Below are 16492 nucleotides of genomic sequence, written 5' to 3'. Positions count from 1 at the left end.
AGTCACTTATTGCCCGTGGCACTCCCACAGAGCATTCACTCTGTTCACTAGTGCCCCCCGTCTGACTTCTCCCTCAAACCTCAGACTCTTATATTCAACAACCCCCTGAAATAACCATCTAGATGAGTTTTTAGTAGTTATTTCAAATTTCGTACCCAACTGAGCTCCTGTGCTTCCTTGCCCTAAAGGGATCTGTTTCATCTGCAGCATTTATAATCTCAACACTATGATTCCATTTTGCTGAAGCCAAAACCTTGGAGTAACCTTGCCTTTTCTCCTGGACAATCTACTTGTAAAATCCCAGTGGCTCTAACTTCAAAGCATAGCATCGCATCACTTCTCTACACATCTGTTGCTATCCTTCTAGCTCAAGGCATCAGGAGTTCTTGTCTTGACCCTTCTAATTAGTGTCCCTTCTTCTGACTTTATCCTGCTATGGGATATCATAGCAGAGTGATTTATTTAAAGCACAGTTTTAATAATGTCTATTGAAATTTTTCCAAGCGCATTCCATTTCAGTGAGTAAAAATCGTCACTGTGAACTCTAGTAAATGATTTGCCCCTCGTCAACACTTCACCTTCTTTTCTCAAATGCATTCCTTCCTATCCGCTTCTCAACCCCATTTCAGCAACACTTGGCTCACTGTCCCTGAGCACATTATGAAAGCTCCCAACTTAGGCTCCTTTCCATGTATAGGCCCCTCCATCTGAAATGCTCTTTTTTTTTTTTTTCAAATAGTCATATGGCTTATTTCCTCACTTCTTTCAAGGTTCTTCTTGAATAGCATTGTATAGAGATGCCCCATGAACATTCTTCAACTTCCAGGTAAAGATGGCAAACTGAGCAAATACGTTTCTCTCCACACTCTCCTCAAACTCACCGAGTGGCACTTAATACTATATCTCATTCCCCAAACTTACAAAGACAAAGATATAAGAGACCCTAACATCAAACAGATAGAGTGAACCTTGAAAGTCATAATAGAAAACAACACACACCACACACACACACAACACACACATGCACACACACACACACACACATGCACACACACACACATGCACACACACACCCCACTCTGGAGCTATCCATTCCTATTATCTAGCATTTCTCAATATCATTGAGCCTAGGTAAGTAGAAATAATAAATATATTTACTACCTATTCCTTTTCCCCTGGAATGCTGGCTATAAGCCATCAATCTTTTCAGGTTTCTTTGGTGCTCTGTTTCCATGCTTTAGAATCATGATATAACTTAATTCAGTACAAATGTTGGGACTGGGAAAAGTACAGTTTGGGGCATTTGGTGATGGATAAAAGAGTTGAGTTGAGTTTGGGACATAACCATGAGGTCCTGGTGGTAACATTAAGTGGAAAGTTGGAGCTGAAAGAATAGATCAGGGTTAAAAATGAAGTGATTAACATTTCAACTAAACATGTTTATTTAGGGGGAGTATTAACAGAAAATGAGAGTAAAGTGGAATTCTGAACTCTAGAAAATAGCATAATTTAGTGTTCAGGAAGAATAATTTTCAACCCTTTATAAACATATTCTATCACCCATAAGAAGAAAAAGGACTAACTCAAACTATGAATATCTAAGTATTAATTCGTAAATGGTGCATGCATATCATTGTGCAAGTATATAAAGCATAAGATGCACAGGCATAGATATAAAAAAAAAACAATGGGCTGAAGGACTTCCAGTTAGAGGAAGCATCGGACGCGTGTATCTTTCAACTCCCTCTTGGAAGCTTATTAGAACGATAGTAAATTCATTTTAAAAAAGAAAAAAGACAAAAAGGTATAAACCATCAAGGACTTTAGATCCAAGAGAACAGAAACGAAACAATACTACCAGGATGGAAGAAAGATGAGTGGAAACTGAGTCACTGGACCCAGAAAAGCTTACGTGCTTGGGGGAAGCAGAAGGAAAGTGTTTCGCAGTGCAGAGTCCCTGTACCTGTCCTCCCCACAGCCTCCTACAAGGCTCAGGAGTTGGTGCCTGGCACCTCTTCTGCGGAAGTGTATGCCACACAGTAATAAACTTGGCGCACTGTTCATTTGAGAAACAGTTATACCCCCACCCCAGCGCCCGCACACCACCGCAACTCTATACTACCTAGTGGCCAGCTCCCTATTCCGCAAAGCAACAGATGAGAGTTTTATTTTCCCAAAGGGGTTAAACAGGGGCGCCTTGACTAAAGGGTGCCAGGCATACCCAAGGATAGAAATTCAAAACGGAACACAGGCTTACTAAGTCAAAAATCCACGTCAGACTGTTTAAAACAGCAACGTCAACAGGAAGTGCCTCTGCTACTAAAGAATATGGAGGCAAATAGCCAGAGAACAGTGTTTTGATATGTGGTGATGATTGCCCATGGAATTCACCCACATAAAAGTAACTTTAAAATAATGAAGGCTATATAACAGGTTTTTTTTTTCATTTCTTATAGGCATTTCAAATATTTATTTCTATTTTTTTTAAAGTGCCTGGCTTGTTTGAACATTATCTTGGTACATGAGTGTAGACATTTTTAAAGTAATTGCATTTTTGCATCCTGGGTTGGAAGTAGGCATAAATATTGATTTCTTTTGCACTACGTAACAGATGACACAGACTCTGCTTTGAGTACTGCTGCTTCACCAGAACTTATTTCTGCATTTCTCATGATATATGTATTTACATAAGCAGTCCTTGGAGACATAATAAAATCCTGAATTTGTAATGTTACACTTTTAAATGTACACATCTTGATCGTACAATATATTCTATACCCCATTCACAGCAAAACTATCTTTGCACTTGTAAATTCCCATCTCTTTTTTTTTCATTATTTTTCTTTTTGGTAATGTCTTCGAGGCACTATCAGAAATACAGCTTTCTCTTCAAGATCCCCTTGAATCCCTTAGCTGTTGCTGCATCCTTGTTTGTATAAAATAGCATCTTATTTATACTTTTTTGACTCAAGTCCTTACCCTAGTGCTTGACTTTATTATTGTATTATTATTATTATTATTATTATTATTATTATTATTATTATTATTATTATTCATCCCGACCACAGTTTCCCCTCCCTCCTCTCCTCCCAGTCCGACTCTCTCTCCCTTCTACCTCTCACTCCACTCCTCCTTCATTTCTGTTGAGAAAAGGGCAGGCCTTCCATGGATATCAGCCAAACATGGCATATCCGGTTGCCGTAAGACAAGGTACCTCTCTTCATGTTAGGGCTGCGCAAGGTAAGCCAGGATGAGGAAAATGGTCTCTCAAAAGTAGGCAAAAGAGACAGAGACAGTTCCTGTTCCCGTTATTAGGAGTCTCACAAGCAGACCAAGCTGCACAACCATAACATATGTGCAGACAGCCAACTTCAGTTCTGTGCAATCTTCCTGGTTGTCAGTTCAGCCTCTGTGAGCCCTTGTTAGCCCGTTAGTTGATTCTGTGGGTTTTCCTGTGGTGTCCTTGACCCCTCTGGCTCTTTCACTGCCTCTTCAGCAGGATTCCCTGAGCTCTGCCTAATGTTTGGCTGTGGGTCTCCATCAGTTGCTACATGAAGCCTCTCTCATGACAATTGAGCTGGGAACCAATCTATGAGTATAACAGAAGATCATTAGGAATCATTTCATTGACTCTTCCCTCCTCCCCCAGTTGTGATTGGTTCTATTGTAGGTGTCTGAGCTATTCAGCCTCTGGGTCCTAGCCCTCCAGATGGTGTCAGGGACGGGCTCCCTCTCGTGGCATGGATCTCAAGCTGGACCAGTCATTGGTTGGCCACTTCCGCAATTTCTGTGCCACCTTTACCTCAGCACATCTTGTAGGCTGGGTTGGTGTGCCCATCCCTCCATTGAAAGACTTGCCTGATTCCAGGACATGGTCATTTCAGACTCCAATTGCCAGGAGTCTTGAAGACTTCTTGGAGTGTCCATTGCACTAGGTTTCTAGCTTATCCTTGAGATACCCACCAATTCCAGTTGTCTCTCATAGTATTTTCGTTCTCCATCCTCCCAACACCTGATCTCTCCTGATCCCACTTCCCCTCCCATCCGCCCACAATATCTATTCTATTTTCCCCCTTCCCTGGGAGATTCATGTCCTTCCCCTTGTTCCCTTCCTCTTACTTAGCTTCTCTGGGTCTATGCATTTTAGCAAGCTTCTTCTTCTTCTTCTTCTTCTTCTTCTTCTTCTTCTTCTTCTTCTTCTTCTTCTTTTAAGATTTATGTATTATGTATACAGTGCTCTGCCTGCTTGTACCCCTGCAGGCTGAAAAAGGATACCAGACACATTATAGATGGTTGTGAGTACCCATGTGTTTGCTGGGAATTGAACTCAGGACCTCTGAGTTATTCTTAACTCTAATATCAACTTATAAGTGAGCACATATGATATTTGTCTTCATGGTTATACTTTTTCAAGTCTGGTAATTCTCTTTGACCAGATATGATGTCATCTATACTTGTACTCTGCCTACCTCTACCATCCTGAGCACACAGCAGGTGTTCAACAAGTACTTGAATTGATGTTTAAAAATGGTTTTGTGTTTATTATTTTATCTGATTTTCCCAGGCTCATCCTGTTACCAGATTCTGTTACTCTAAATATTTTTCACATCCTTGCAGTGTCCACTGCCAACAGTTCATGTTCTTGCCATCTTTTCTGGGACTATTAACATCTTAACCTGATTTGGGTATCTATGGTACTGTCTTGAAATACTTTATTTTCCCATCAGAATTATTTAATGGTAAACTTTACTATTTTCACTCTACCTCACAGCCTTTAAGTGGCTATAGCTATATGTCTACAGGTTATATGGTATGAGTGAGTGTGCCTAGCCTCCTGTCTTGAGGTACTAGAAACTAGTTGAAACTGTTCTTAAGCACTTAGACAATAGGCAAGGCCACTAATCCCTGAGTGGCAATCTTACTGCCTAGAAAGAAAGATGAGAGGAAATCAAAACAATGCCTGGCAGTCTTCCACAGTCAAAGAAGAGGAGCTTGGGTCCAGAGAGATGGAAGAAGTTAAGCTCCATGAAGACAATAGTGAAGAGGTGAGCGCTTTAGAGTGAAGACGGAGAGAGAGCACTGCAGGCATCTTCCAGAAGTTCCTGCCATGTCTTGTGGCTGAGTGCACAGTCCAGACAACCCTCAAGCTCACACAGACCAAGCAACAGTTGGTGTTCGCAGTAGCCAGAAGATAAAAAAACTTACAATGAATGGGTGTTAGGTTGGGTCTCAGAAGGACAGTACCATGATAATTTGGACAAACCAGCCAAGGCTAAATATTTTCCTATACCTTCCTTACAGAGGTTAGAAGGACCAAACTGATTCCAAGAAACAAAGCTTAGTATGTGTGTACCACAAAAGTCAGCAACGAATGTTGTCAAATTAACACTGTCACCATTCAGCCAAATATTTCCAGCATGGAACATAGAAGCAAGAAAATATGCCTCATAATCAAGAGAAAAGCAACCAATATATACAGAGTCATTCACAGATGGCAGAGGTATATACATAGGTGTTGCACACGAGTGATGGGAATACAAACGTGACAATGAGCATAGTGGAAGGTGTTTTTCAAAAGAGAGACGGAACTTCTACTTATAAAACAATACATGATCTGAAATGAAAGGAAAGTGAGTGAGATGAATAGGCCATCACTTACTGCAGATAGAAAGGATTGGACACTGAAGGTCAGTACCAGAATCCATTCAAAATGAAATAAACAGAGGTAGTTGGAAGAAAAAAAATAATTTGACTACTGAGCTAAGTAACGGTATCTACAACATCACCTATGAGTGTGGTTGTAAGAGTGTTTACCGAATGCTGGGTGTGGTGGTGGCACACGCCTTTAATCCCCAGTACTCAGGAGGCAGAGGCAGGTGGATCACTGTGAGTTCCAGGCCAGCCAAGGCTACACAGAGAAACCCTGTCTCAAACAAAAAAACAAAACGAAACGAAAACAAAGCAACGAGCGTTTACCGAAAGATTTAACACCCGAAGCAGCAGAAATGAGGATTTACTTCGATGCACTCCTCATTAAATTGATTACAAAAAATAATCCATGAATTTTAAAATATCTGGGGGGGGGGGGAGGAAGGCATCCAGACCAATTGGTAAGCACTCAGGAGCATTCAACGCTGAGAGGCAGCGCTAAAGCGGCCTGCCATACAAACCACAGGAGTTTCAGCTAGAGAAAGACGGAATCACTCTGGAAGAGATAGCGGCCAAAATAATTGTAGAAGATAAGCATATAAGAAGGCCGGATTAAAGTAAACAAAAAGGTCAAAATAATACTGAAAAGAAGCCCAGAATACATCCCACTCAATGTCACAACATGAAAATAAGTTTGAAGACACCAAGAGGGAAAGCACCTGTCATCACCACTGTGAGCCCAGAGACGACAACTCAGCTATCTTTGTACAGGAAACCATGACAGTATTAATTCAATGCTGAAGGGGAAAAAAAAACCCACAACTTTTAATCTAGATTTTCATACCCAGGAAAAATGCTTTTCAAAAAGAAGGTACAGGTCAGAGGTCACCCTTGGTTAAACAAAAACCGAGGGAGAATATCATTATTGTGCTTGGCAAGGGAAGCTCTTCATGACAAGGAACATGAAACACAGGGAAACAGGGAGCGACAGAAATAGTTAAAAGGAAAGTAAATACGAGAGGTATTCCTGGACGGCGGCCACTGCTCAGCAGCCCGTGTTTCTCATGCCCAAGGCCCCGAGTGCAAACCCAGCACCAAAGCAACAGCAGCAAGCAGTGCCCTCGTCTAAGCTATTTTAAGAAACACTGGCTACTTAGGGCAAAAATAGAAGCAGTGTCCTGTGGGTTTGTTGGACATGTGAAAGGGTAATGTGTCACCAAAGTAGCACGCATGAAGAGAGGGAAGTACTAGAAAATGTGCTTGTAAGGGATTCTTTCCAAATGACAATACTGTTTAAATGACAGTGCTCTTTTAAAAGATTGCATTAAGTTAAAAAATTAACAACAGAATCCATAGGGCCTTTTAACATTGAAAAATTATAAGCCAGTACTAGAGGAAAAAAAAATAAGTTAATTCAAAAACAGAGAACAAAAAGAGAGGAGGAAAAAAGAAAACCAGAACACAGCCAACCAACTGCCTGGTTGTAAATATATCATTTTCCCAAGAAAAATTAAATGAAAAGTATGTGAGTAAATGCTGCCCAATAGAAGCCTATGTAAACAAGGATCTGGTAGCAAACACACACACACACACACACACACACACACACACACATACACATACACACACACGGTTTTATATGGGGGCTTGCTTACAGTTCAGAGGGTTAGTTCATTATCAAAGCAGGAAGCATGGCAGCAGGAGAGAGAGGAGAGAGGAGAGAGAGGAGAGAGGAGAGAGAGGAGAGAGGAGAGAGGAAGACTGGGTCTGGTGTGGGCTTTTGAAATCTCTAAGTCCAAGCCCCAACTGACACACTCCAACAAGGTCACACCTACTAACCTTCTAATTCTTTCAAATAGTTACATTCCTGGTGACTAAGCATTCAAATATATGAACCAACAGTTGCCTGAGATGCAAATAGTGATCTTTGTTTGGTTGGGTTTTTGTTGTTGTTGTTTGTTTGTTTGTTGTTGTTTTTGATTTTAATGTTTTGAGACAGGGTTCCTCTTTGTAGCCATGGCTGCCCAAAAACTCTGTAGACCAGGCTGGCCTTGAATTTACAACAATCCAATAGCCTCAGCCTGCTAAATGCTGGGATTAAAGGCCTGTGCCACCATCACTCAGCACTGATCTTTATTTTAATGCATGATGAGGTTTTTTCTTTTATTGAAAATAGACTTATTTTTCAATAATATATCCTATGCTACTCTTTTTTGTTCATTTGTTTTTTGGTTTTTCAAGATAGAGTTTCTTTGTATAGCTCTATCTATTCTAGAACTAGCTGTGTAGACGAGGTTGGCCTCAAACTCACAGAAATCTTCCTGCCTCTGCCCCCCAGGTGCTGAGAATAAAGGCATGAGTCCCCCCACAACCTCAACTCATGATTACAGGTTCCCCTGCCAGTTCCTTCCCTACTCTCCCCCATCTGGATCCACCCCCTGTATGTCTCTCATTAGGAAATACTCAGGCCTCTAAGTGACAGTAATTAAATAACATTTAATAAAACAAAACAAAAACTAACACTTTGGAGTAAGTTGAAAAAAAAAAGACAAACAGAAGCCCACGAAAAGTCACAAGGAAGAAATATAGACACAGAGACCAACTCATTTGCATACTCAGGAAACCCATAAAACACAAAACCAGAAGCCATAATGTATGTCCAAAGGATGTGGACGATAAGAAGAGACAAAAGTAAAAATTAAAAAAAAATTTAAATAGATAAAATTTTTAAGAAAGAAAAGCTCTGGCAAGACATTATAAGACAAGGGACCTCCGAAAATGCTGTGGAGTGTGTTTCCTGTTTGGTAGCCACATTTTAAAACAATCAACTAAATTAATTTAGCACATTTTAATAAAACCTATGCAATTAGTTTTAACATATAATTAATATAAAGCCATTTGATACTAGTCTATTATATATGTACATATATACATATATCAAAATTCCATGAGTATTTAATATTATATCGTATATCAGTTCAGACCAGACATACATATATTAAGGTTTCCAGAGGCACATGGAGTTAAGAGTTGCTTTACTGGATAATTCAGGTCTAACCACTCAAACTGAATGCAAGAAAACCTGTGATTAAATTTTAAAAAGCCGCCAAATCTGGAGACATAGGCCTATGGCAAGACAAGTTGGGGTGGTAGGGTCACAAGTCTGGGGCTAGGTTGTGCTACAGAGAAGTTCAAAATGAGCCCAGGGAAGTTAGCAAGGCACTACCTCACAGTCAGCAGTAAGAAGAGGATTGTAGATGTAGCAGTTGCCTCACATGCACGCGGTTATACATTCAGTCTCCACCATTATAAAAGAGGGTGGTGGGGAGGTAGTCAGCAGTTAAAAGGGTTTGCTGCTCTTCTCAAGGACCCGAATTTAGTTCCTGGCACCCGTGTCAGAGGCCTTACAACATCTGCCTGTAAGGATGCCCTCTTCTGGCCTCCTCAGGCACCGACACGCTTGTGCACACACAGACAGACAAAAGCAATAGACCTGACTGAATGCAGTTTATAAGAAATGAATTTTAAATGTAAAGACATTGCTAGACCAATTAAAAAAAATAAAAGAATGAAAACATTCACACAAAGAAAGGTATGTTAGGTTTGCTAATATTAGGTATGTTACTGATAGATAGTCTTCAGAATATGAAAGGGGTTCATTATATAATCATAGGGGGCCAGTACCAGGGAGGCATAGCATGTTTGTGTACTTAATAAACCCTAAAACAATAGCAGTGAAAGGAAAAATAAGTCTAACCATAATTATATTTAGATGTGTTGACATTTTTCCCTCAGTAATTGATAGGATATTTAAATTGCATCAGTAAGACTATGAAAGAACTGAACAGTGCTGTCTATCAACTGGATAGTGTTGCTAAAGCACACTCCACTCCCAAATAGCAGAGCACAAACTTTTCAAGTGTGTAGAAAAACATTTCAAGGTAGACCATATTATAGAGCACAGAGCAAAACAAACCCTGAAAGTTTCAAGGAGCGGAAGGCATTCACAAGGTGAACTCTGACCACAGTGAAGTTGGCAAACATACCAGAAAACCATCTGTAAAATTCCTCAGCATAAACAACTTGTATATGGTTTAAAACACACAACACATACACACACACGTCATGAAAGAATTATAATCTTTTTATTTTACTTTATTTTGAGACAAGGTTTTACTATTTAGACTTGGCTAACCTGGAACTCATTATGTAGACCAGGCTAGACTCAAAATAGAACATATCGGCCTGCCTCTGCCTTCCAAGTGTTGGGATTAAAGACATGCACCATCACACCTATTCAATATTTTTGTTTATTTATGTTAAACTTTCTTTTTGAGAACTCTGAGTTTGAGCACTATATTTACATTGCTCCCTCCTTTTCTTTTTTTAACTCAACTTCAAACTCTCCCCATGCCTCTCCATTTATGGTCTCTCTTCTTTGATTTCTCTCTCTCTCTCTCTCTCTCTCTCTCTCTCTCTCTCTCTCTCTTTCTGTCTCTCTGTCTCTCTGTCTGTCTGTCTGTCTGTCTGTCTCTCTCTCTCTCTCTCCCAAGCCAAGTCTCAACTTCTTTCCATGACCCATGAAATCCCCCAGACTTCTAGTATAAGTGAATCTGCACCTAGGACTGTGTCAAGCTTCAGCTGCTATCAATAACCCCTTCATGCCTTCAAAATGAATACCAACTGGGAGACTTCTAACATTACAAAGTTTGGCTACCAGCACAAGGTACAGCTTTGGCCCACTCTGGACTATAGACTCTGTATGCTGAGCCAAGACAAAGGCTACCCAGAAGATTTCACCTCAGTGATGCTGGTCCTCTCTTATTCAAAGCTGAGTCTTCAGCTCCATGTGACCAGCTCTGATGGCCCCAGCAAAGCAAAGGTGTCCCTTCAGTGGTGGCAGATTCTTGTTAATTACAGCCAATTCTTTAGCCCCAGCTGACTAGAGCCATAGATTATGAATTCAAAATACCACACAAATGGTCCTGATAGAACCTTCACTTCCCTCTGCAATTTCATAAGCTAAGCCTGTATCATCTGTACTTCTCTCAGCATTATTTTCCAGGTTTTTGTAACAGCTTATCAAACTTGAAACCCTCAATGGTTTTTCTAGACCAGAGTTCCCAAACCCTCCCACAATTCTCTCCTAAACACATGGTCAGGACTGTCACAGTAATACCTCATGACCTGGGACCAATTTATGTCTTAGACTTTCTACTGCTGTGATAAAACACCATGACTACATAAGCAAGTGCTGCCAAACTTGATGGCCTGAGTTTGATTCCCAAGGACCCACATGGTAAAAGGAGAGAACCAAGTTCTGCAAGTTGTCTTTTGATTTCCACATGTGGACCATGACACATGCTTTCCTCCCTCAACACATACAAAAATAAATGTAATAATTTTTAAAATGAATAGGAAATGAACACCTTGTTTGTGGATTGGGAGAATTAATGTGGTAAAAAATGGCCATCTTACCAAAAGAAATTTACAGATTCAATGCAATCCCTATAAAAATACCTACACAATATTTTAAAGAAATTGAAATATCAATTCTCAACTTCATATAGAAAAACAAAAAATCCAGAATAGCTAAAACAATCCTCTGGAGGAATCTCCATTCCTGATCTCAAGATGTATTATAGAGAAACAGTAATTAAAACTGCATCATACCGGCACAGCAATAAGCTGGTTGATCAATGGAATTGAATCGAAGACCCAGAAATGAATCCACACACATATGGTCACTTGATTTTTGACAAAGAAGCCAAATCTATTTAATGGAAAAAGGATAGCATCTTTAACAAATGGTGCTGGTCTAACTGGATGTCTACATGTAGAAAAATGCAATTGGACCCATACTGGTCACCATGCACAAAACTAAAGTCCAAGTGGATTAAAGACCTCAACATAAAACCAGAGGCACCAAATCAGTTAGAAGAAAAAGTGGGGAAGAGCCTGGAACACACTGGCACAGGAGACAACTTCCTACACAGAACACTAACAGCCCAGGCCTTAAGATCAATAATTAATAAATGGGACCTCATGAGGCTGAGAAGCTTCTGTAAGGCAGGAGACACTGTCAAGAGAACAAAGCGACAGCCTACAGACTGAGAAAAGATCTTCACCTACCCTACATCTGACAAAGGTCTAATATCCAAAATATATAAAGAACTCAAGAAATTAAACACCACCAAACCAAATAACCCAATTGAGAAATGGGGCTTGGAACTAAACAGAGAATTCTCAACAGAGGAATATCAAATGGCTGACAAACACCTAAAGAAATGCTCAACATCTTTAGTCATCAGAGAAATGCAAATCAAAATAACTCTGAGATTTCATTGTATACCCATCAAAATGGCTAAGATCAAAAATTCAAGTGACACCACATGCTGGCGAGGATATAGAGAAAGAGAAACATTCCTTCATTGCCTGTGGGAATGCAAACTAGTACAACCACTTTGAAAATCTATCTGGCGCTATCTCAGAAAGCTGGGAATAGGGCTTCCTCAAGACCCAGATATTCCACTCCTTGGAATATACCCAGAAGACGCTCCAGCACACAACAAGGATATATGCTCAACCATGTTTGTAGTGGCCTTATTCATAATAGTCAGAACATGGAAATAGCCTTAGTGTCGCTCAGTAAAAGAATGGATAAAGAAACTGTGGTACATTTACACTATGGAATACTACTCAGCTATTAAAAACAGGGAATTCCTGAAATTTGTGGACAAATGGATAGAACTAGAAATGATCATAATTAGTGAGTTAACCCAGAAGCAGAAAGACTCAAATGGTATATACTCACTTATATCTGGGCACTAGCCCAAGGGACATGTGAAAGTTTTCACTTACCAGGAAAGTGGGATAGAGGTGAGGACATCCTATTGGGACTCTAGGTGAGAGAAGTATGGAAGATTGGGGAACTAGAAGGATCCAGAGGGTCCTAGAAATCTACAAGAAGAACACTATGATGGGCAGATCTGAGCCCAAGGGTTCTGCTCAAGCTATGGCACCAACCAAGGACATTACATGCAGTAAGCATCAAACCCCTACCCAGATCTAGCCAATTCTCCACACTTAAGTGGTAAGTGGGGACTGACTTTTCACACAAACTCTAGTGCCCCATATTTGACCCCGTCCTCTTGATGGGAAGGCCTGGTGGCACTCAGAGGAAGAATAACAGGCTACTAAGAAGAGACTTGATACCCTAGGGTCATATACAGGGGGAGGAGGTCCCCCTCAGTCACAGTCATAGGGGAGGGGAATAGGGTGAAAGCGGGAGGAAGGGAGGAATGGGAGATAGAAGTGATGGGATAATAATTGAGATGTAATATGAATATTATCAATAAAAATATATATAAGAGAGATGAACACCTTAAACCCAAAGCAAATGAAAGAAAGGACATTTTTAAAAGCTAAGAGCATAAATTAATAGAATGAAAAACAGAAAAAAAACCAATCAAATAAATGGATGATTCTTTAAGAAAAGATAGGCCAATGGAAAAATAGAAAATTAAAAATGCTCAGACCTATGAAATAGACATCATTAGTGTTCACACTTATATTAAAAGTACAATAAAGACATAACTTCATTTCTATGCCTGACATCAATGCATTGAAAAAAATCCCACAAAGATATAAAATATCTAAGTTTTCATAAGAACTGAGTATCTGGAATAACTATTTATTAAAGAAAATTAGTTTATAGCTAAAAACAAAATACATGAACAACCAAAAAGGCAGCACAGCAAATCTATTTTATTTATTTTGCTTGTTAAGCAAAACTTAATAAGGCTTTTATTATGCTCTTAACAAAACAAATTAGACTCTTGCAAGCCAGTATTCCTCAAAGATACAGGTGTTAAAATCCTCCTCACAATACCAATTACATCCCATATAGCCATATTTTTATTAACATAATGTAACAGGGTCCAGTGGAGTTACCTTGGGAATGCAAAATTGGTTCAGAAAAATCAGTGTATCAGTGTAATTCACGATGTTAAAAAGCAAAATGAGAAAATGGATATGAGCTTTTCAATAGACAAAGAACAAAGTATTTTACAAAGTTAGAGACCAAGCCATTGTAGAAAATTCCTAGGAACCAACAATTAAAGAAAAAATCTCCCAATCTGCTAAATAACAACAAAACTGCACCAAGTGCAGTTCTTTCATTCATAGTCTGCGTGTTTTTCCTGTAGAATAAGATCACTATCTACTCTCAACACTCCTCTTAAACATATCAGAAGTTTTAATTCATATCACGATGCAAAAATAACTAGAAGACTATATATTGTACACAAAATGTTGTCTATTGATTATACAATGGGATATTTAACAAATAAAATGGAATCTATACATAAGCTGCAGGAACTAATAAGTGAATTTATCAAGGTTACAGCCTAAAATATCAGCATAAATATTTATTTGATTTTCAAACATTAACAGTGGATAATTATAGTTTATAAATTATTTGCAAAAGATATACATTATCTTTAAATTGATCCATAAGTTCAGTGTATATTCACTCAGATTTCTTTTGTGGAAATTGATAATAGTTATTTAGAAATTAACAGAATGTAAAATAACTAAAACAATCTTGAAATGAAACGGTAAAATAGAACATTTATTCATTTATATTTCGAATAGTCAACAGTGATTGTGCTATAGAGTTTAATGAAACACAAAGCATGAAGCAACAGATAAATATATGCTTACTTAATTTTGAACAGAAGAGTCAAAGTAATTCAGTAGGGGAAAGGATAACCATTAATGGGTACTGGAACCACAAGATATGCATGAGGATGACTTTTTGACAATATTGCGTAGTAACAGTAAAAGTCAAATCAATGTGGCCAGATATCTAGGTATAAGATTTAGGATAATAAACCTTCTAAATAAAAGAGGAGAAAAATGTCAATGATCTTGGAAGCTAAAATCATTAAGAAAATAGAAAGGTTAATTTGGACTCCATTCGAATTAAAGCTGTTCTTCAAAAGTCAGTTAAACAAATGAAAAGAGAACATGTAAACTGGAAGAAGATAGTTGAAAAAAAAAACACATTACCTGATATGGGACTTATATCTAGAATATATGTAGATTTCTTATCACTCAGTAATAATAAAGGAAAATGTAATAAAAAATATAGCAAAATATTTGAACAAATGCTTCACCAAAGAAGAAAAGCAGGGGTCAAATAAGCATAGGAAAATGTCTACCATCATTATTTATCAAGGAAATGTGAGTCAAGCCACACACCTGCTAGGATGCTTAGCCTTGAGGTACTGCCAAACGCTGGCAAGGATGCTGCTCTGAACTCATAGACCTATGGAGAGGATTTCAGCAGTATAGAGTTTGGAAAAGGCATTTCAATTTCCTAGAAACATTAAACATGCACTTTCCATATGATTCCATAGGTACAGGATTTAACCAAAAGAAAGGAGCATATATCCAAAGAAGAAGAAAACCGACCCTCAACATACATGATCGTGATGACGTATACAAGAATGTTTAAGCAAGCTTTTTCAGAATAGACTCAAATTGGAAACATTCAAAACACTATCAACTTGTGAAGGAATTAGGAAGTTGCGGTAGTTCCACATTATGGCCTACTATCCAGCAACAAAGGAATATTACCTGTGAACATAATAGCAGAGGCCATAAACTACGGCCTAAAGCATTGTGCTTAGTGAAGGAAATCATACACACAAGCTGTGTGCTATGCAACTCCATTATGTGAAACCCGAGAAAAGGCCAAACCATAAAGTTAGAAAACTAGTCAAGGTTTTCTAGAGAGAAGTGGGATGAGCTTACCTGCAGAGGGAGGGAGGATGCTGCTGATGAACGTTCTCCATCATGGGTGGAGTGGTGCTTACGCTCTATTCCACTTGCCAAGCCCATTGAAGCATCCGCTATAAATTTCACCTTTATGAAATACACTTTAAAACACCAGCAAAAGCATGTTTAACCAAGAAAAAAAAACCATAGAATAAAGCCCTTTTGTTGGTTCTATACTCCCCACAGTGAAATGGGCTAAGTCCAAAACAAGGGTGTGTCCAAGGCAATGGCTGTGGAAGAGAGAAGAAATACTCCTTGCAGAGTGGCCAAAAGACTAAATGGCCTTTGGCAATATACGATGAAGGGTCTAAGGAACTACTGAGGGTAGGAAGCTATATTACTTGCTCCTAAATTGGACCCTTCATAACCTGTGCCTTGCCACTTCTCTTCACGTGCCTTTCCTCTCTTAAACGTTTTCCTTCGCTCTTCTCTGGTGTCCATGCACGAGCATCCTGTATAGCTCTCTGCTGAGCTCTGCACATTTTCACCTTATACCTTTTTCGCTCTCTGGGTCAGTCGTTAATTGTCACGCTTCAGTTATCCTACCCGTGATGAAAGCCACAGCTTTAGAGACTCACCTACCCGATGCTGGCTAAAGCAGTGAGACTAGCTACTTTGAGCCTGGGGACACAGAACGGTAGAGAAGATGGTTTTGGAGGGAGACGAAGGAGGGAATGCCCGTGGGTGTTTCCAAATGTTTCTAGATTTAGCAAGATTCTCTCATAGCACCTTCTATTTCCTCTTTAAACAAGGCAGCACCCCCTGGAAGCCACTGGGTTGAATATCAGTTTTCTGGATGACTTGTAAACTTTGGCCAGGCTGTCTTCTCACTTCTGGAACTCCCCAAACCGGGCAGTGAAGTTGTGCCTCTATAACACTTCAGTAGGTATCTGATAACCACCTAGGTGCTCTTTTTCTCACTTGCACTTCACCTGGAGCTGAGCAAGGTGCAGTATTTCATGCCCCTGCACTTTGACTGTTTCTTCTGCTTAGGATGCCA

The sequence above is a fragment of the Acomys minous genome (genome assembly GCF_964271855.1).
Source record: "Acomys minous genome assembly, chromosome: 13".
In the NCBI taxonomy this organism is placed as follows: Eukaryota; Metazoa; Chordata; class Mammalia; order Rodentia; family Muridae; genus Acomys; species Acomys minous.
This window is presented reverse-complemented; position numbering follows the sequence as displayed.